At 40.5% G+C, this 20,678-nt stretch overlaps 1 protein-coding gene across 2 annotated transcripts in view; it reads right to left on the bottom strand.

Moving 5' to 3' along the window:
• Window positions 1-17,034, bottom strand: part of ARHGAP15 (Rho GTPase activating protein 15) — a 331,924-nt gene extending 314,890 nt beyond the window's left edge. The window contains exon 1 of one of the 2 annotated variants that reach the window (XM_064661638.1): window positions 16,748-17,034. The gene's annotated coding sequence lies outside the window, so the exon portion shown is untranslated. The remainder of the gene's footprint in view (window positions 1-16,747) is intronic. The other variant, XM_064661637.1, reaches the window with a different exon arrangement.
• Window positions 17,035-20,678: the final 3,644 nt, after the last annotated feature.

Genomic DNA, 20,678 nt, shown 5'->3' with positions numbered 1-20,678 from the left:
CAAGCCTCTGTCACGTCCAGCTGGCAGCCACTACATTTTGTCTTTGGCCCTGCTCACACGACACATTTTAAATCTTGCAAAGGAAAACGACACGCTGTGAAGCCAATTAACATATCTTACCTCCGCAGTTCCATACGTTCATGCTACAAGTGCATCACAGGGCCACACTGCAACCCTGCTAGAGTCAGATTCAAACCCAGAGCTAATAAAATTTCCCTTAACTTTTACAGTTCTCCAACTGCACAGATGGGATTTTTGTTTCTCTACGCATTTTTAAAATTTGAGATTGAGAAATGGAGGAACACATGAGCTCTCAAGCCCTTGGAGGGATTGGGGGGAACTTAGAATGATCACAGTCTCCAACAGTGCTGCTCTTTAACCTCCTGTTTTGGTGTTAGAATCACTCATCAAACTCCATTCTAGTGATTCAACATCCCCAAGTATTTTTCATAAGCAAAAGTTGCTTTATGCTTCCTGTACAAAACATCAAGACATCGATCTACAACACTTACTCTGTTTTTCTCCCTCCTTGTTCACCCTGGGACTACTACTATATGTAAATTATGAGTAAAGTAATATTCTAAGAGTCACAAGAAAACTGGCTCTTTATGGTTTTATGTAACCTCATGAGAAAATGTGTAAGGAAGAGATACTACATGAGCTGAAATAACTGGTTTCCCCACTATGGAGCCAGGGAAATGGAAATCCATTAAGTGCAGTTATAACATAAACTGTTGAAAAATCAGCATTTTCCAAATAGGTTGAAAACCACAACTATTTTAGCAGCATCCCCCCAACCTCTGAAGACTGTAGAAGATTAAATTCCCTGATTTTGAGAAAGCCCATTGCTGTAAAGGTGTGGGAGCAGAAGAGGATACAGTCCTGGTGTGAAACTGGGAGAGAGATGAGGAGCTGTACTGCGTGTCTCTGAGCGGGACCACGGACACTGTGCTGGTGAGGGACACAATTCTCATAGGTTCAACCTCTCCTGGCACTGATAAAACCATTCCTTACAGGAAACTGCCTCAAATGTAGAGGATGATGATGAGAAGTCATGTGGTCAGAATGACTGAGGTTGGAAGAGACCTCAGTAGGTCATTTGTTTCAACCCCTCTGGTCAAGCAGGATCACCTAGAGGTGGTTTCCCAGGACCATGTTCAGAAGGCTTTTCATAGAATCACAGACTAGTTTGGATTAGAAGGGACCTTAAAGATCGTATAGTTCCAACCCCCCTGACATAAGCAGGGACCTTCAGGGGATTTTAAACTCATTCAGCCAGATATATGGAAACATGAGGAATCACAGCACTCTTGAAGAGAGAAATGAGAAGAAGAAAGTGTTTTAATATTAGCCATTACTCACTCAGCATGACAGAAACATTGAATTTAGTAAGAGAAAAAGTAAAGCTTACGCCCATTGGCTGTTTCCTGCATTGAATCAGTTACTCAAGAATCACAGAAGTTGAACCCCTCATGAGAAAAATTAGATTAAAGCTGTTTCCTGTTACTTGGGAGCATGCATTATTGCTGCAGAGCTGGTGTATGACACTGGAGAAAATTCTTTGAATGGTCCTTTGGTGGACAGCACTGTGTGTTCTCCCTCCCCAAGACACTCCTCACCACCCTTCAGAGGAGTCAGCACCCAAATCCATGTCACAGGGACACTTTGCCATTTTGGCAGTAGAGACTGCAGCTGCTCTAAGCAGGAAATGATTTTTTTTTTCCTCCTCCTAAACTTGGAGAGTCAAACCATTTTGTATTTCATGTTGGTATAAAATCAAAATTGCTTCTCAACAGATTTTCAGTAGGCTCCAGGCTGGAGAGCTGATCAGACTCGAGAGACGAGAGCAACACTGGTTCTGTCACAGATCCAATGTTTGGCTGGAGCACATCACTCAGATTTTCTTCTGAAATCTCCCACCTATAAAACTCTGACGTATCCCTTCTTGGGAGCATCATGAGTTTTAATTAGGTACTCTCTGTCTGGTGTTGCCAGTACATGATGTGCTATAAAAAAGTTTAATAGTGTGACAAAGTCGTCCCCTGGATCTCAAGTAGAAACACAGCCAGTAAATGACAGGTCTGCAAAGACTTCTGAAACTTTTAATTGTAATCTCATTGAACCTTAATTAATTTTTCTGAAAATTGGAACTAATTTGGACACATCAGGGTATATAAGGTGACTTTTCTGAGTACCAAAATTACAGGAACCACCATAAAAGAAAAAAAAAAAAAACAAATCTGAACATTTCCACCACATTTGTCTTAGTGTAAAACATGATAAGATCCTGCAGGGTACGAAGAAGATCTTGCAGAATACAAGAGAAAGGTACAAGTCCCAAAAGTTGCTCCCTTAGGATTTTCAGGTAGGAATCCTTTGCTGTCCAGACTCCATTCAGATTCCAGAGAGCATTACCAGCCCTACATGCCAGTAGATGGCACCCTGAATATGAGCTCCACAAATGCAACAGCATCACATTTGCATTTGCAAGAAGAATTTGGTAATCCTCACACTCTGCCCTGCTTTTTTTTTTTTTTTTATTATTATTATTATTTTCATTTTTAAAAAATAACAGAGGGGAAGACCATCAGGAAACAGATAAAATATTGACAGAAAACATAAAAAAGGGTCCTATCTTCTGCTTTTATGTGTTGGTGCTTCCAAACTGTTAATAGCAGCATCAGGGCCAAGTTTGGGCAGGTTTCACTTTCTTTGGAAGGCAGAGCTGCCAAGCCCCGTGCAACTCCTTGTGAGGCATTCCATGTTCATCATATAATTAGCTAATTTGCCTTTTGGCAAATAGTTAGCATCTGGATATAAATTTTAGTTTTGAAACCTCCTATGGTTCATTTTTTGGAGAAAGGCATTAAACTAGGACAGACTTTCCCCCCCTCTCCTCCCTGTTTTTATGGGGTCCCTGGAGCAAAGGGGCAGCATTACTTTGAGGCATTGGCATAAGAGAAGAGGGGCAAGGGAACACACTGAAAATTCCTCTTGGAAGTACCTGTTTTGGGGCACTGTGTAACAAAAGGGACAGGTTGGAAAAGGGTGAGAAAGAGTGAGGGACAAGAAAAGTCCTTGACATGAGGTTGGATGGATGATGCAGGAAGGGAAAACTGATTCACAGAGTGGGGAAAAGAGGTTACATTCAGTATGAGAAAGGAGAACTTTAATTTCTGGGAAGTAGATAGATCAGCTTTCTTATGGGGCAAGAAACACCACCAAGCTGAAGGGATAAAATCATCTTTCTGGCTTTGGAAGCAAAAGAAATTCAGTCCTACAGAGCCAGATACTTTCAAAGGTACCTCAGGAGGTCAAAAGCCCTCTTTGAAGGAAGAAGCAATTCATCCTTTAAACAAAATTTGCAGCCTCAGTGGGTCAATCCTTTCAGTCACTTTTCCCAAAAATTTTTCCATGTGTTTGGGATGCTCTGAGAGGATCTCAGTCTGCTCCAGAAAGTAGCATAGCAACCTCATAGCGAAGCAGGTTGGGTTTAAGCCAGAGCTCAGGCACCAATTACAGGGGTGAACTGGCTAATAAATATTCAAGGTGACATTTGACAGACCCTAAAGACCCTAAACCCCCAATTTCTAAATATACAGTTGACTTGCAAACACAGGTATTACAGAGGTGAAAAATGGAAAGGTTATTGAGGATGCAAATCCACAGACACAGCAAAGCCATCCCACTTCTGAGAATCAGGCCCAGCTTGAGAGAGTAGCACAGCAAATTGTGAAGATCAGGTCTCAGTCTTACTCACAAAGTAATGGATCTTGCCAAATCTATTCTCAAGAAGGTTTTCTGTAATGTTCTTTTAAAAGCAGCGCTTTCAGAAAATTGTGATGTTTGATAACAGTGAAAATGTCAGTTATTTCTCTTTTTTTGTTTGATGAGGAAAAAGTCTTTTCTACTTTTTCAAACAGAGAAAGGAGATGACTAAGAAAACAAAGTAAAATTGTTAACTTCCCAATGAAAACCAAACCAAAGCAAAGCCTTCCTTTGCTACTTGTAGTTTCCATGAAAAAATGGAAAAATATACTTTTTAGCTTTTTGAAACAATGAAGATGGCTCATCTTGCTTCCATTCTTATGTCTTCGGTAACTTAACTGTGTTTTCTGTCTCACAGTAAGTACTGCCCTCCTACAGCAGCTCATGGACCTAGAATGGTTTTCATATTGCATTTATCAGCATTTTAATTCACTTTATACATGTTTCACTGTCCAGAAATTGATCTTATAATGAGTGGACTGACCAGTATTAGCCAAAAACTTTCTTTCATGAGTTTTGGTGCAGTACTGGTAAAGTCAGTATATAGGTTTTCTACAAAGCAAAGCATTAATTCTTCAAGAAACAAGAGGATAGCAGTAGTTCCAAATTTTGGCTTGAGCTGTGCCTACACTTCTTACAGGTACAGACAGTAAAAGACAGAATGCAAATGTTCACTCATCAGCATCTTGTACCAGAGAAGCTGTGGCTGCTCGACCCCTGGAAGTGTTCAAGGTCAGGTTGGACGGGGCTTGGAGCAACCTGGGATAGTGGAAGGTGTCCCTGACCATGGTAGCAAGTTGGAACTAGATGATCTTTAAGGTCTTTTCCAACCCACACCATTCTAGGTTTCTATGATGAAGTAGTTGTACTTTCCTCAAAAAAAAAGGAAAAAAAAATCTGTAATTAATATAATTTCTTGCATGTGTTCTTCAGAATGGAGATTAAAATCAGTGCATATATTTTTCAGTATTTATCAAAATAAGCTTTCATTTCTTCCACCTTTTCTCCTTGTGACTTATGCACCATTATCAAGTCAGAAGCATAATGAACATGAAAGTGCTCAACACAGTAGTGTGAAAACACTGCAAAACTCAAGTGCATCCTGTTGCACTGACTAATTTAATTCTTTTGCTGGAGAGCATGCTGTACTTTAAAAAAAACCTAATGCAACAATATCACAGAAGAATAAAAATCAGCACCAGGTTCACCACGGCACTCGAACTGTGGGCCTGCAAAACCATAAAAATGGAAGCGGAAGTTACAGTTAACAACTGAAAAAAAACCCCAAGCGAATGCCACACACGTGGTGAGTCAGAGCATTCCTGTTGAGGACAACATGTTACTGTGTCTGTGAAAGAAGCCTTTAAAACCAGCACACCTACGTAGATGTTCCTGCTGTTGGGTTTTGTTCTTGGCCTCTGCTGCACTCTCTGTTATCTCTGCTGAAGCACAGCTTGGGGCAGCAAGTGCTTAAACACACACTGATGGAAATAAAGGGGGACAGATGAAAAAACTATAGGTAAAGAGAGGGGATGGCGAGTAAACTGCCTCATAGCTTTTTTCAATTGTTCTTATCTGCACTCTGCTGTGTATTTATTTTTTTTGGCCAACCCCACTGAGCTGCTCTCACAGCAAACACGTCACTCCACTGTGCCCAGGGCATGGACACAAACAGCAGAGGCTGCTGAGGGATACGGTGTCCTGGGCTGGTGCCCAGAAGTGTCCTGCAGCCAGTTTATCTGAGTACTGGAAAAACAGAAAAATCCATTGTAATGAAAATATAAAGCAGATGTAACATTCTTATGGCTTTTCTTTTGCAAAAAAAATTGTCATGTACTTAGGAAGCAGCATTAACTTCAACCATTAGTCCTATTTTTAAATTAAGTATGTGATCAGGAATGACACAACATCACCACTGCCTGGGTCCTTACTCCAGTTTTGTCTTTTTATATCAGATAGACAATAAACCAGAATTTAGTGCTGAGTTCAGTCTGATGTAAAATGTTAAATGCCCTAAACTCAACAGCTCAGTTTCCCTTATGACCCAAAACTGCAAATTCATCACTGAGTTGATGCACCCTAAGTCCTACAAAAGCCATGCTCATCAGCATTAATTATGACAGTCCTTTTTACTTTTTTTACCTGATGCAGCCATATTAGGCTTTTGGTGATGTCTTTCAGAGCAAGGATCACAGAGGTCATCTTACCTCGTATCTAAAAGCTGGCTTTATAATCACTCTTTTCTAGCCCACTACTTGTGGACTTTCTGCAAATAAAAGCAGAAATGGCCCACTAGTTCTTCAGGCTACTCTAATTTACATGTACAGTTACCAATCTCTCTCCTGTGGTCAAAGAGAAATCATGTTTTCTGATTTGTTTGTAGCCATATCTCACTGTCCAGAATTTCTCTGTTACCATGTGTGGCATAAGCTGCTCAAACCATTATTCACAATTTTTTATGCTCTGAGGTATATAATTCAGTTTCTACTTAGGATGCACCTAAAGGCAAATTTCTTGACACAGCTTGACCCAAATCACAGAATCATAGAATAATTGAGCTTGGAAAATACCTCTAACATCATCTGCTGAAACCCAGCACTGCCAGGTCCATCACTAAACCATGTCCCCAGGCACCACATCTACATGTTTTTTGAACACTTCCAGGAGTGGTGATTCCACCACTTCCCTGGACAGCCTGTTCTAAAATGCCTGACCACCCTTTCAGTGAAAGAATTTTCCCTAATATCCAATGCAAACCTCCCCTGGCACAACTTGAGGCTGTTTCCCCTTGTCCTATCACTCAGCAGATCACCTAGGTAGTAGCTCAATACAACAGTAAAGTATTAAACAACTCTTCAGGCTGAAAAATCTTTTATCTTTAAGATTTTAACCCAATCCTTGATATGATGAGCATTTCAGCCTTTTTTGGTTTATTCTCTTATGTTAGAAGAGGGCTATATTTTACAACAACACAATTCTCACAACTGAAATCTCCTGTACCAGCTTAATATCCAGTACAAACAAAGTGTGTTATGATATTAAAGAATATCTTCCTAGTTTGTGCAATGCAGGACAGGCAGTTCCAGACAGGTCTTAAAGGCTGATCCTGACCTCAGGTTCCCAGCTGAAGCTGATGGAATTACAGCAAAGCAATTGTAACATCAAGCACAGCTGAGGAGGAAAACCAGAACACTCATTGCATTATGGAGCCAGGCATGGAAATGCACTTTATTACAAGAGGGAGGGACACAGACTTGCACCATTGTGCAGTGTAATGATGTTGTTTCATTTTGCATCTAGGAACATACTGAAAATTTGTTTTGATAGCTCTGTTCCTAAGAATTAAAGTGTTAAAATGCAGTGCTTCATTTCTCATTCCTAATAGTTACCACACATATTAGGAATATGTGATTCTCTACTTACAGCATGTCCCAAACCCACATGAGCACAGTCTACACCCCACAATACCTTACAGACTGTTACAGTTTGGTGATTTCCTGTCCACTGACAAATGCAATAAAAATATGAGTGGCTTTCTGCTATGAAGTTTGACTGCAGGTTTTTTTCTAATTCCTCAACAAGTAGTAGCACATCAAAAAGTCAAAAAGTTAAAAATATAAATTAAAATAATAGAAGTCTGATATTGAGTCCCACTGTCTAGCAAATGGCAGAAAAATATCCAGATATATTCAGTAGAAATACTATTAATCTTTACAAATTTTTGCTTGATTTGCCTCAAGGACTAGATAAAGAGAAACACTAAGAGAGAAAATTTACATACCTGTCCTGGACTGGCTATGGGTATCAGTGAGGATTTAAACTGGGACCTAAATTCCTCCTTTGTGTTCTGAAATTTTTTAGAAGATAATATATGAAAGCCCCCATAGTCTATTCCCTGCTATGCACAGCCCTTTGAAAATAGCAGGATAGATGACAAAGAAAAACAAGGACTGGGAAAAGTGATTTGTACCCTGTAAGGCAGAGACATGCCATGTCTGGAAATGCTTTCCTATCTGGATGGAAATGGCTTAAGAATTAGAAAGAAACAGGAATGGAAGACAGTAACTATTCCAAAGTTTCAGGGATACAGTGAAAAATTCTTCACATTCCCATTTAATGACTACAGATGCAACAATTCTAATCCTGTAATTCTCCATGACCTGCTGTCCACAGGGTGCCCTGCACAAAGAAAACTTGCTAGGAAGCCTCTCTGGGATATTATTGAAAACAACAAAAATACGTATAACAGGGTAAAAGAGCATCTTCAAGTCAGCAAGTGACTGCATATGGTCATGTCTCTTCTTGCATCCCTTAGTTTCTTAATTATGTTACATGTGAAGGTCTCAGGAAAGGTAACAGTTGTTTCAAAAGTTCCTCTGTCCCAATATATCATATGGGATAACATGATGGGGTCTGTTTTCACCACTCCCATGTCAATTTAATATCTCACTTTTGAGTGGAACTTGAAGCTAAAAGAATCCTTTGTTACAATTTGGCCTGAGTGTATTCTGGGAACATTTGTCCATAGTATAAATTCAGTTGAATATGTAAAAGAACATGCCTGGAAAAAAAAAATTGCTGCTTCTAGGTCTTCCTGCTGGCAGTGCATTTCCTTAATTTTTGGAGTGCATCTGATCCACGACACCTGCCTCTGTTTTCCACGCTGTGCAAGCTAGAGTGCAATCCTTCAGATGAAGAGTATTGGTTATACACACAGTATTAACTAAACAAACTGTGAATATCATCCAAAACTCAGCACTTCTAATGCATCCCACTACACTGAACAGCAGAAATAACAGGACTACAATGGTTTAGACATTAGACCAATGGCAACAACTAGTTTACAGCAGCAAACTTTATAACTTCTTATGATTCTAAGAATTTAATTAATTTAACACTAAATAAGACCTAATAAGGGCTAGAGGAGAATGTTTGGTTATTCCTGGCCTGACGTACACATGAGGAAAAGATAATTTCCTTCTACCTCCTTCCTTTCTTCTATAGGTTTATATACTACAGATAAGTAAAGAGTAGAGTCACAGCTTTCCAACCACCTCAAGTAAGACTGACCAGTCTAAACTCATTTTACACCTGCATAAGATGCTTGTTGCATGGTGACTTTTTAGTTTAAAGCTTTCTAATTCTGATTTAAAAAAAAAAAAATTCCAATGTTTTCCCTAGGAAGATCACATAAGAATCACAAATTTTCCCCGGTGCTTGAAAGAAATCTGTTCCTATAGCCTAAATGTTCAGAAAAGTGTTGTTACTTTTAATGTTGCCAGATCTGAAGTGATGAGATACTATGGGAAAGGTTATTCTTGCAGTATTTACAGATACAAGCAGAAGAAGAAGTGACAGAAATTTCAAAGTAAGGCTTCTTGAAATACTTCCAGCTCAATTTTTGCAGAACTTCTCCCCACAGAGATTCAGATATTCATCCAAGCTTTCCGTGCTTACCTGAACTAGACATGTGGTGATGGTAATTTTGGAACAGCCCAAACTCTCTGGAGAAGTAGAAGAGTTGGTACCACAAGGCAAACTGATGTACTAGAAAAATATTTTTTAAACATCTGAAGGCCTGCTGCAAATAGCCAAAGGAAGAAACTTCATATAGGTCCTAAATTTCAGAGCTTTACCATCAGAAATTTTGGGTTCAATTTGGTAGAGACTAAGAAGAAGTTACCACAAGGCCAGCTCAGGTAGGATGTTGCAACCCGTTTGTGCCCTGCACCACGTTCATGTACAGGCACATCCTGCACTGGTTGATTCAGGGGAGTGAAAGCACCTCACTTTCATCACTGCATAAAACTACACACAAGTTTTATCCCACTCTACCTTTCAATCACTTTGCACTACTGAACACTTGGAGCAGTTGTAAGTCAAGCCTCAGTTTGCCCTCTGGTCCTTAGCTCCTGCAGCAGCACCATCCCCTTCACTAGCAAAAATGCCTCCTTGAGTTCTGTAAAGCCTTTGGTGAGGTAGCAACAATAGCTTTAACCTCTTAGAGTATCTCAGAGTTCCTTAACTTGCAAGTTTAAATGCATATCTGTTATGTTTATTCCATTTTGCTGTCCCATATACCCATCATCCTACAGAAGACATGGCTGTCAAACTGAAATACTGAGTTTATTGAATAGTAAAAGCTTTAAATCTTCTCAGATTTTCAAAATGAATTAAAGAATAAAGTAAATTTATAATAAAACTATCACTTATTTATTTAAAACTCACAATAATTTTTTTTTTCTGACACTGCCTGCCTCAATAGTGTCTTCAACAAGAGGCTTGTCCTTTATCCAGACAGTGAAACCTCCTCCCTCCCACTCCCTGGGATGATGTTCCACTCCCCGTGCTGTGCACATGAAACAGTCCCTCCTACCCTCTCTCAATCTTCCGTCATATGTTTCTGCAGCAGTTTTTATGCTGTGATCCTGCAGCTGCTCCCTTTACTTCTTCTCACTGCTCCCACTTCCCATCTGAGGGAGGAAAAAAAAAGCCTCCAGACACTTTTAATCTGTTCCCACACTCCATCTCCACTCTCCTTTGCAGAGCTCCTGGTGCTGCTCTTCTAAGAGACGCTGCTGTGAAATGCAGCAGAGACGGCACCTACAGTTTTAGGAGAAAACTTTTAAGCTGTAGCAGGAACTAGAAGGGGAAATTCTTTGTGGTTTGCTTTGAGCAAGCCCCTCTTCTGCATTTTTTGGGGCCCCCAGTTTGCTTTGTTCACCAGGCACCGCTGCCATGGCCCAGAAAAGAGCACAAGGCAGCAGGAGTGTCTGCCGTACCACGCTGCTCCCCAGCACCACGTGGCAAAGCAGAGAGAAGACAAAAGCACTTGTTTTATGTGATAGTATCTGATATCACATTGTGCAGCTAAGATGTCTGCACTTCACAGCAGAGAAATACCAAGGGTGTTGTGGAGTCAAAACTGTAACAGAATCACAGAATGCTTTGGGTTGGAAGAGACCTTAATGATCAACTAGTTCCAAACCCCACCATGATTTCTCTGATTATGCAAGAAGTTTGAGCATAGGCTGTGTTAGTTATATTTTTTTTTTTTTTGCTATAAACGTAATTCTTTAGTGATGAGACCAGAAAACTTCATTTCACTAAGGTGGTTCAAGGTGACTCCAGGAAACCTTGTGCACACACTTTCTGCAGGCCAGGAGGCCACAACCACCTGTACCCCCAGTCCCACCACAGACGTGCTAAGCTTGGTAGGAGCAGTAAAAGTCAACAGCAGCAGGATCCACACTTGAACACCAACAGTCATAGTGAGAAGAGTCACAGCCATTCATCTGCCCCCAACCTTGTTAAAAACAAAAATACTCAATGAGTATTACATTTTCCATCGACTGTGGGTTTATCAGGTATCGTGGTAACATGCAGAGCTGGTGGACTCCTCAAACCCCTTGTTGGATGAAATAGCTGCACTCAGCTCAAATAAACCTTTGCAGTATCTGAGGTAAAATGTCCTTACAGTGCATCAACATTATTCCCTAAACATCTGAACAAGTCTGGTAAGAAATAGGTACATTTAACATCTTTAATTTATACAATTTTTGTACCACATCTTAATAGATTCCCTCTCTTCTGTTACTCACGTTCTGGTAAAGGTTTTGCAAAAGACCCAAACTTTAGGAGAAAATTAAACCTAGAAAAGAAGTTTTCAAATCCAAACTTTGTGTAGCAATTCTGAATGTCTCGTGTCTGTCTAACTGCATCCTGCTCAACCCAGAGCCAGTGCTGGAACTTTCAAAGGAAATTCAAGAATGGGTTGAGGACACCAGTTCCTCTAAGCTTCTGTCAAAATTTGGAGCACTCTGTGCCTTTTCCAGGATCCTTAATGAAAGAGGAGGAATTAACATGTTTTCACTAGGGCTGTTTCTGCTTTCTTTGCCACTCCAAGAAGAGTAGGTGGATTAATGCTAAATGGTTTAATCCTAAATCTAAAAATCATCATGAGAATTTGATTACTCATCACTACTAGTTACTATACTTTGCTGCTTTTTTTTTTTTTTTTTTTGCTTTTGCTAATAAGTTAACCAAGCATGGAAAGTACTGCTGATAATAGAAACATTAATCTCTCTAGATCAAACCTCAGCACTATTCAGCCTGACACACAAACGGCAGAATGTGCCAGAGCATCTTGGCCAGTTGGAAAGTCTGAGGCAACACCTTCCCAGTGGAAAACATCATTTATAGCAAAACTATTTGCTAGAAATGCCTTTTGTTTGAGAGAGCCCAGGGAGGCTTCTGTTGGTGTTTGCTGTGGGTGTCCAGGTTCTCCTGCAATGTATGTGTGTGTTTGGTTCTGGCCAACATGACCATGTGGGCTGAGGTCCCCCACCATGGACCCCCAACCATTCTCCCACCACAGACTGCTCAGTTCTTCCAACCCCACTGTCCCAAGCAGGCACCTGCTTGTCCCAGCAGCAGGTGCCTCCTGAGCCCCAGCTGCAGCAGAGACACCAGAAAGCTGAGAGCATCCTGACATCCAGCAGGCTGGTGACAGACCCACCAGTCACAGAGGTGACTCTCTTGGGGACAGAACTCCAGAACTGTCTTCACAAAATGTCTCTGTCATTTCCTTCCTCCCCTGCAAAGGAAGGGAGTTTAGTAACATCCTGAGCAGTAAACAAACAAGTACAGGTGCTCAGCCCTGTGCCCTGCCCAGAAGCAGCTTCGACACCAAACACAGTGGTGGCTTTGCTCAGGGTGGGGCAGGAAAAGAAATCCAAAACAAAGAGCAAGCATGTACTTGAAGCACATCTCTTCAGCTCTAAGTCACATTCACTTCTGCTTTTCCTTCCTCCTCAACTCCCCCTCCCCACTTATCAGGTTGCACTTGTACTGAAAACTGAGGGACATCTTGGAGAAGGAATTAGAAGTCCCTTTAAGTTCATCTGTTTGAGGACTGTGTCTTTTTAGTATAAATGTTACAGACTTTGGAAGAAATATTCATGAAAATCACAGTACAAACCCACAATAGCCAACTTAACTACAAGTGAATGATTTTATACCTGTCAATCTCAAATGGCAGGAAGAGTTATATTGGGTCTTAAACAACCTTAAACCACCAACCATAACAGTATCAAACTTGTTTAGTTAATTTATTGAAGAAATGCTTCAGTAAGTATCCATGCACTGTCTGAATTAATGCAACTTGCACATACACACAGTAGTTTAGAAGATAGTTTGGAGAATACCAATATCTGTTTAACCCTCTGATGTCTTTCCCACTTAATTCCTAACTCATCTCTTTCTCGTGCAAAGGGAGCTGAATTGAAAATACAGACAAATTAAGAGAAAAAGGTCAAAATTTTCAAGTACTTGTGAATTTTGGTTCTTAGTTTCCACAAATAGGACTCACTTTTAACGCATTTCAGGCCTCAACACTCCCAGATGACTTTAACATGAGCCAGTAATGCTCTGAAAATCTGCTCCAGCATGACCTGGCTGCATCCCCAGGCTGAGATCTAGCACGGACTATGTTTGTCCCATGGATTATGTTTGTCCCACGGTCAGTTTGCAACATCTAATTATCTGTGCCCAGAAAATTAATGCCTGATTTTCTCATTCAGACAGCTCTCTTAATAAAAATCCAGTTGCATTCCTTTTACTTCTGTTTCAGCCAGCCTGGAAGTTCTCAACCCGAGGAGCTTCAAGTTGTGATAAAGATGATGTGAGTGTACAGACCCTGTGACAAGAGGTCTTACTCTTAAAATAAAAACAGCTCAGATTTGAGGAAGTCTCAGTGTAAATGAGAAGCTAGCAGTGTTTGTTTTGTAGTGAGTATCCAAAACAATCTTTTTATAGTATTTCTCAAAGCAGAAAGACCAACAGAGGCACATTGAGTGCGTGAAGGCACAATCTTAGCATCCACACAGCAAAGAAACAACCTCCTCTGTCCTCCAGATGTCGATAAGAGAGCTGTTAGTGAAACTGAGATTCATTGAGGCTGCTGGCTGAAGCAGACCAATCTTAAGAGAAGGTTTCAGAAGCAGGTAACAGCAATGCCTCCTCATCTAGACCAAAGTCCCAGGTTCCCAAGTGCACACCCAAAAGGGAGCTGTGCTGTTGTGAGCAGTCTGAAGGAAGCAGGGCATTCAGCCTACTCTGAGCCTCAGAGGTCATTACATCAGTTTGGTGGTGACAAAAGCTATTGGAAGCCACCCAAGGATGGCAAATGGGACAGTTTTTTGCAGTTTGTGTAGCAAGGTAAAGAAATCCCTGGCAATGCTCTGAACGGCACTTGAATTATCATGGAAAATCTGGACCAAAATTTTGTCCCATCTGCTTTCTTGTTATCAATAATTAATCAGGAAAACCATCAAAGCGTCTTCATATACACACTATCCATCAGCACCAATTTCTGTCTTCATAGCACTGAGAAATAGGTTTGATGTATCCATGTGGAAGTTTTAGAAGATAAGTGGAATGTAAAGACTTCAGCTAGAGCTCAGGTGACACTTTGTTTTGTCTTTAAAAGAGATCAGTGCAAACAACACCAAAACAGGAATTAGGGTAACAACACAGAATTAGGGTAGTTCTGTACAATTGCCATATTTCAAGTTAAAAGAACACACCTAAGTACTAACAGAGGTCTTCAACATCAAGAGGAAATGTTTAGCCACATGCAGGCTTTAACAGCTCATTAAATGGTTAACAACTCACACTAATTGAGCTGACACAGCACAGAGGCATCTAACAAAAAAAAAAAAAAGTCAAGAAAAATAGGATTAGATAGTTTCAGAATTACACATTGTGAGTATCAAAAAATTCAGAAGATTCTGCCTGTATCCCACTAACCTTAATGTGACTCAGTAAAATAGGCCATAATACAGCAGTTCCCACTGCTCAAAGTCCATGGAATTGCTTAGCAGAGATCCAAGCTGAAGTCTTTGGACAGCACAGGCAAAGCCTAGAGATCACTGCAGCACTAGAGATCACAATGGGCACTACTTTTGAGAGCCTGGCCTGAAGCTCAGCACTGCAACAAAGTAAAACTTTCTGAACCAGAAACAGACACAGAAATCCAAACCAGAAGTGTGTACAGCTGCTGGGATTGATCCAGCACCACAACAGAGGTTGTGGTGTTGTGCCACCCAAACATCAGGAGAGGAATCCAAATGTGTCTCTGCCACCATTTTAGCTTCTTCACACCAGGCAGGGAGGAACATGCACAAGACCACGATACAGCCCTCTCCTCTGCTGTCCTGGTGACAGGGGATCACACACTCGAGCTTGGTTGGAAGAAGATGGAGCATCTTTTCCAAGCCACCATATCTTTGTGTCAAAGCAGAAGGAAGTTTCTACAAAAAATGCTTTCAAAAAAAGCAAAAGGTTTTTTGCAATTCAATAATAATGTACAGCAGGAGCTTTAAAATACAGAGTGCTTCAGCTGTTCACTCTATTTGGAAATGAAAATGAACAAATGTACATTACAGATGTAATTGGATTGAGAGGCAAAGTGAACAAGAGATGCTGCTTTTAAATGAATTTCCCTTGGACACAAAGAAGTATGTTTCAGAGAAAGGGAGAAAATAAAAAAATATATCTCTGAGAATTCAAACTACTTCACCAAATCTCACAGCTCTGTGGAAAATGCATTTCAAATGACTCTAAGACATTGCAGCAGAAACATAAAAACCACGACAAACACAGCCCAGGAAGAGAACATGTTCTCTTTATACAATTTCCCTGTCTGTGCTGATTTGTGTATGTAGGCAGGACAGCTTTTTCCTCCAAAAAGTACTGAAAAAATGAAATGCAATCTTACAACATTACACTAAAATCTGTCTCCAATTAGCATGCACTATTCCAAAATGAGCTTCGAGTCACGTGCGATATCTTTCAACTCTGACCCATACTTCCAAAAGAAAAACAAGTTTCTTGTTACAATAACATTATCAGTTACAAACATGGGCACATGTCATAAAGTTTGCAGCAAACTATACATTACTGGGAAAACAAATCTTCACTATAAAACAAATCTTGCTAATTCTGGGCCTCCTTTATGTGGCCCATAATCAAAGTGTTTTGTTGCGTTATTTGAACATCTTCCTAAATTACTATTTCCTTGCAAAGCTGTGCAGACCAGAAAGCTGTTCGCCCACTCACAGCCAAGCAAAGAGATCTTTTCTGATAGAAAACTTCGAGTGGAGTGAGGAGTCAGGATGTACAACCCTTTTCTGGCCAGCTCCAAGGCAGAGGAGGAATTAGACTGGATTTAAACAGCCTCACGCAGGAAACATGCAGCCATGGCATCTCCACTGAACAGCACCACAAGGAGCACAGTTGGCTGCTCACAGATAAACCAAGGATATTTTACGTACAATGCCCTTTATGCCACCCCATGTCCCGTCCCTATCAGTGCCACTGATGAGTAAGAGTGGTACAGAGTATTTGATACTGAGCAGGATAAGATATCCTTCTATCAATGTCTTCGGTCTCTAACAATACCAAGTGCCAACTAGATACCTACCCTTACCACTCAGTGACTTTTACAGTATCTGTGGCTACTAATCACCTTCCCTGTGGTCACCAGCAGGAAAGCCAGTTAGTCAAACAGTGCTAAACTACACTCAGAAAAGCAAACGCTGGTAACAGTGATCTAATCTCTTATCCCAGCCAGTGCTACCAGCCTTTCTACCCTTTGGGGACAACTAGTTTGTCCCAGCAGGAATATGACAAGTGGTTAGTGGTTTGGAGTACTAGAGAAGGTCAGATAAAGTCGCCTCTTGCACAGGATGCAACAGGTTTGCTAGATTCTGAGCACTAATTGAAAGTATCATTTCACATCTTTATCCTCTACACTTTTGCTCATTGCTTTCAAATTCGCAAAAGCCAATAGAAATAATTGTTCAATTAGAATAGTCCGATTTGAATGCATACAAAATACACCTAAGTTACGATAATTTAAAAAATCTTTAGGAACATATTTCCTAAATTGCATTAAGAAGGATTTAAGGTCCATTACCTGCAGCCTCAGGGATGTTGTCGTCTCATCTCAAACCGCCATCAACCAGCAACAGTTTTAACTATTTCAAAAGAACGGAAAACATGTAGGTCACATGTCTACAGACAGCATTTGGGTTAATCTCCCACAGCTCATAAAGACAGAAAGAAAGCAGGAAAAAAAAGTAAAAAGTAAAATAAAACCACTTCCTGCAAGAGCAGAAGTGAACCATCTCACCAGTAAGCGACTTGCACCCAGGGTTAGAGCAAAATTCTTCCTTATGGGAGAAAAAACCAATTTTCAAAGTATGAAAACAGCTTCTCCGTGAAAATTGCAGCAAACAGGGAAGGTTAGCTTTTGCAGAAGGTAAACATGAGATCTAAAAGGAAATACTGAAAGGAATTACAATTATAAGCTTCAAGACAACTTCCCTTTTCTTACCTTCAATGAAACCCTTTGATTACTGAAATAAATAGCTTTCAACAAATCTGCTTTGCTATTTTGAAATATAGATTTAGTAAACAGGACAATTACTGTACTGTTAGTTAGACTTAAAAAGTAACAAGTTCTGGACAATCAGAGAGTTTGCTGTTAAAAAGAAGAAAAATGACTCATACTATTGCCTGGCAGGGGTCACCCGGGCAAACACTTCTGTTTCTTCGATTTTCTGTTTTAACACTTCTCCACGAAGCAGCCCTTGGAGAAGCACAGGCACACACAGCTGCTGCCCTGCATCACTTCCTGCAGCATCTCACACCAAAATGGTCCCTCTCGGGCAGGAGGAACCCAGAGAACCTGTGGATTTAGGGGCAGCTCTGCGCCTGTGGGGCTCTGGAAAACCCCTTCCTTGCACATACCTTCACCAGCGACTGCCCCGTGGCCTTTTTTTCAACAAGGAACAATAATATCTTTCTAGGTTGACTTACAAGACAAGGGCTTGTCTTCCTGGAGCAGTGGGGGTTCCCATGCAGGGCAGGGTGGTGGTGCTGTGGGTATGAGGACAATCACGGTGCTGGTCAGGCTGAAGAACTCTCTGGTGATGCTTTGGTAGAACAAGGGCATCTTTTTTGCTTGTGTCCCATATGACCTGAGAAAATCATGGCCAACCTGATATTTAAGGGTTTGTCCCAGCAGTGAGGTAAAATGAACCCTCTTGACTAGGGATGCCAGTGGAGTTCCTCAAGAAGATGTGTTCCATCCATGAAGATGTCCAGCAAGAAAGTCATTGGGTGCCCTAAAGGATAATCCTGTAGAACAATCCATGGAGGAATGAAAAAAGAAATAGTGGAGATAGTGAAACTATCCTAATGGAGATAGGAAACAAGGGGAGGAGCTGTGGCTGGAGTGGAGCTCGGGAACACCTAGAACGGGATTTTGACAAATTTTACAGGGCTGCAAAGAAAGGACTGATTTTCTGGCAGATAACTTCCTATTGCAGCAAATAAAAAATGCAACAAAGTTCCTGTAGAAAGGAGCTTTAGCACATCATGCACTCACTGAAGCGCTGGGGAAGCAAGACCTTCAGGGACTCAAGAAATTCTTAAGTGCAGAGACAAAAAGGGGGAACATAGAGCTATTGAAGGAATGGCAGAGCTATTGGGCTACAGAGTGAACCTTACACCCTCATTGATTTTTTAGTGACTTCTACAACATCCATTTCAAGGCTAAAATCCAATTCTGCAAAAGGCCATTCAAAGCCAGAAACCTCACTGTCTTTGTTCCCAAACACTTACTACATGTGCCAAGAGGTAACACAGAGGTACAGGCAGGAGAGCTGAACAGCACAACAGCTGGTCTTCACTGTTCTACCCTAAAATATCATTTCTTTATAGGCACTGCATTTCAATGATGTATTTGAAAGAGGAACTTTTGGAATAAAAAAGTGGATGTTGTCTAAGAACAGTGATGAGTTGTTTCTCCCAGGCTTGAGGAGGTGAGAAAGCAAAATGGTGCTTTTCTGTAAACTAACCACTGCTAGTGCTTCAAGAATTTGCAGCAACACTAATTATTTGCTAGTTCTTTTAAGACCAGTGTATGTTCCAACTATTTTTGTCATATGAAAGAAATATTAATTGAAAAATCTATTGTAGCCATGTGGATCTTAAGATTTTTCTCAAATAAAATCATCAAAAGCATTTTTACAGTCAATAAAAAAAAATTTGGAACAGTGTGGACAACAGAACTTCATAACTAAATTGTGAAGAAACCATCATCAAACCTGTAAAATACTGCAGCAGAAGTTGCCTGTGTTACTCTGTCCAAACCCTGGATTACTGAGGACATGACATTTCTCATGAAAATGTCTTTCACTGCACACCTAAAATTTCACGTCAAGTTGGATCCTGCGTCTGATTCCCTTCACATCCACTTGACAGTATGTCAGCAGCGACAAAATTCTATAAAAGGATGGCAGCTTTGCATACAGCTCAAACTTATGCAGCACAAGCTTCCTGTGTGATCTCTGAAAGGCTGAAAATACTTTAGATGTAAAAAAAAAAAAAAAAAAGCCAGTTTAACAAAATTTAAGAGATTATTTAATTTAAGTAAAACCAAACAGGAAGGAAACAGAAACTGCATAGGCACTACCTGGAGCAGATTGCTGCTCAATAGGTTGAACCTTGTGTGTTTGCTGTGCAAGTTAAAGATGGAGCATCATTTCTGAAGCTCTGATTCTTGTCCCTATTTCAGTGACTCATGGCGTCATTGCTTATGAGACGTGTCATCAAGTTGGTGAACATCCAGATTTCCACATCTCATACCTCAGAGAAGAGAGAATCAAGGCTAGAAAAGCAGTTTTAAATAATCACTGTTGACTGAGGGTGCTGAATGCTGAGCAACTGCTACCAACTCTGTTATAATAAATTCAAGAAGTATCATAAGCCTCCTCAGGTGCTTGAACAGTGATTCTCAGACTTGTTCAGGATCAGCAGTCTTCTGAGGGGGAAAGAAACTTGACTTTTTTTTTTCCTTTTTGCCTAGTTCTCTGTTATGATGACTGACTGGCAGCCTGTAGTCTGACTTGTATAGCAGACACCCAGCAGCAAATCTAATTCAGTGGTTAAATCGAGCCAAAATAGACAATACAAACCTGACAGCATGAGCCTGGAAGAACAGTTGAGCATCCAATAGCTGGGTGCAGGAGAAAACAATTTTTTATTAATGAAAATAGCTGAAGTTTCAAAACTTTGCAATTCACTGGGAAAAACCCTAGGAAATTAGAAGACTGTGGGATAATCATGGAATCATAGAATGGTTTGGATTGGAAGTAACCTCAGAGATCATCTCATTCCAACTCCCTGCCACGAGCAGGGTCACCTTCCATTAGACCAGGTTGCTCCAAGCCCCGTCCAACCTGGCCTTGAAAAATGAAAAAAATAATGAATTATTTCCCACATTCTTCACCAGAGAAATGGTATTTTTCATATTTGTAGTAGGTTTTAGAATATTTAAATTAAAAAGGAGAATAAAGAATTTTCTCTGTATGGCCAGTAATTCATATTCTTGCCCAGAGCAATCATTTGCTCAGAGAACTGATGTCCATTCAGTAGCTGTTATTTTTATGCTGCAGGGGCTTTGAATATTTAATCCCAGCAAAAATGTTTCTCGAAGCACATTCTTATGTATTGAGAAGGCCATGCATGTGGGCATATAACAGCTCCAATAGCTTATAGTCCAACAGCAGCCTCTAATATTACCTGCTTGGGCTATAAATGCTCATGCCTGAATGTAAATGTCAATGTAAATATACAGTAATGGCTAAATTCCCACAGCCCTCTCAGCCATAACGTGCATTATAAACATTCTGGTATCATCTTCCAAAACCTTTTTTACTCTGAGCTGATTTTTCCCCTAAACAATCCATTTTACTTACTGCAGTCTTGAAAGTGCAAAAGACATTTTTAACAAAATGGTCACAGGTGGTGGAAAATAGATATTTTTAGAGATTCTCCAG

The sequence above is a fragment of the Pseudopipra pipra genome, chromosome 7 (assembly GCF_036250125.1).
Source record: "Pseudopipra pipra isolate bDixPip1 chromosome 7, bDixPip1.hap1, whole genome shotgun sequence".
NCBI lineage: Eukaryota > Metazoa > Chordata > Aves > Passeriformes > Pipridae > Pseudopipra > Pseudopipra pipra.
The sequence above is the reverse complement of the archived record's forward strand: the minus strand, read 5'-3'. Positions and strand labels throughout refer to the sequence as shown.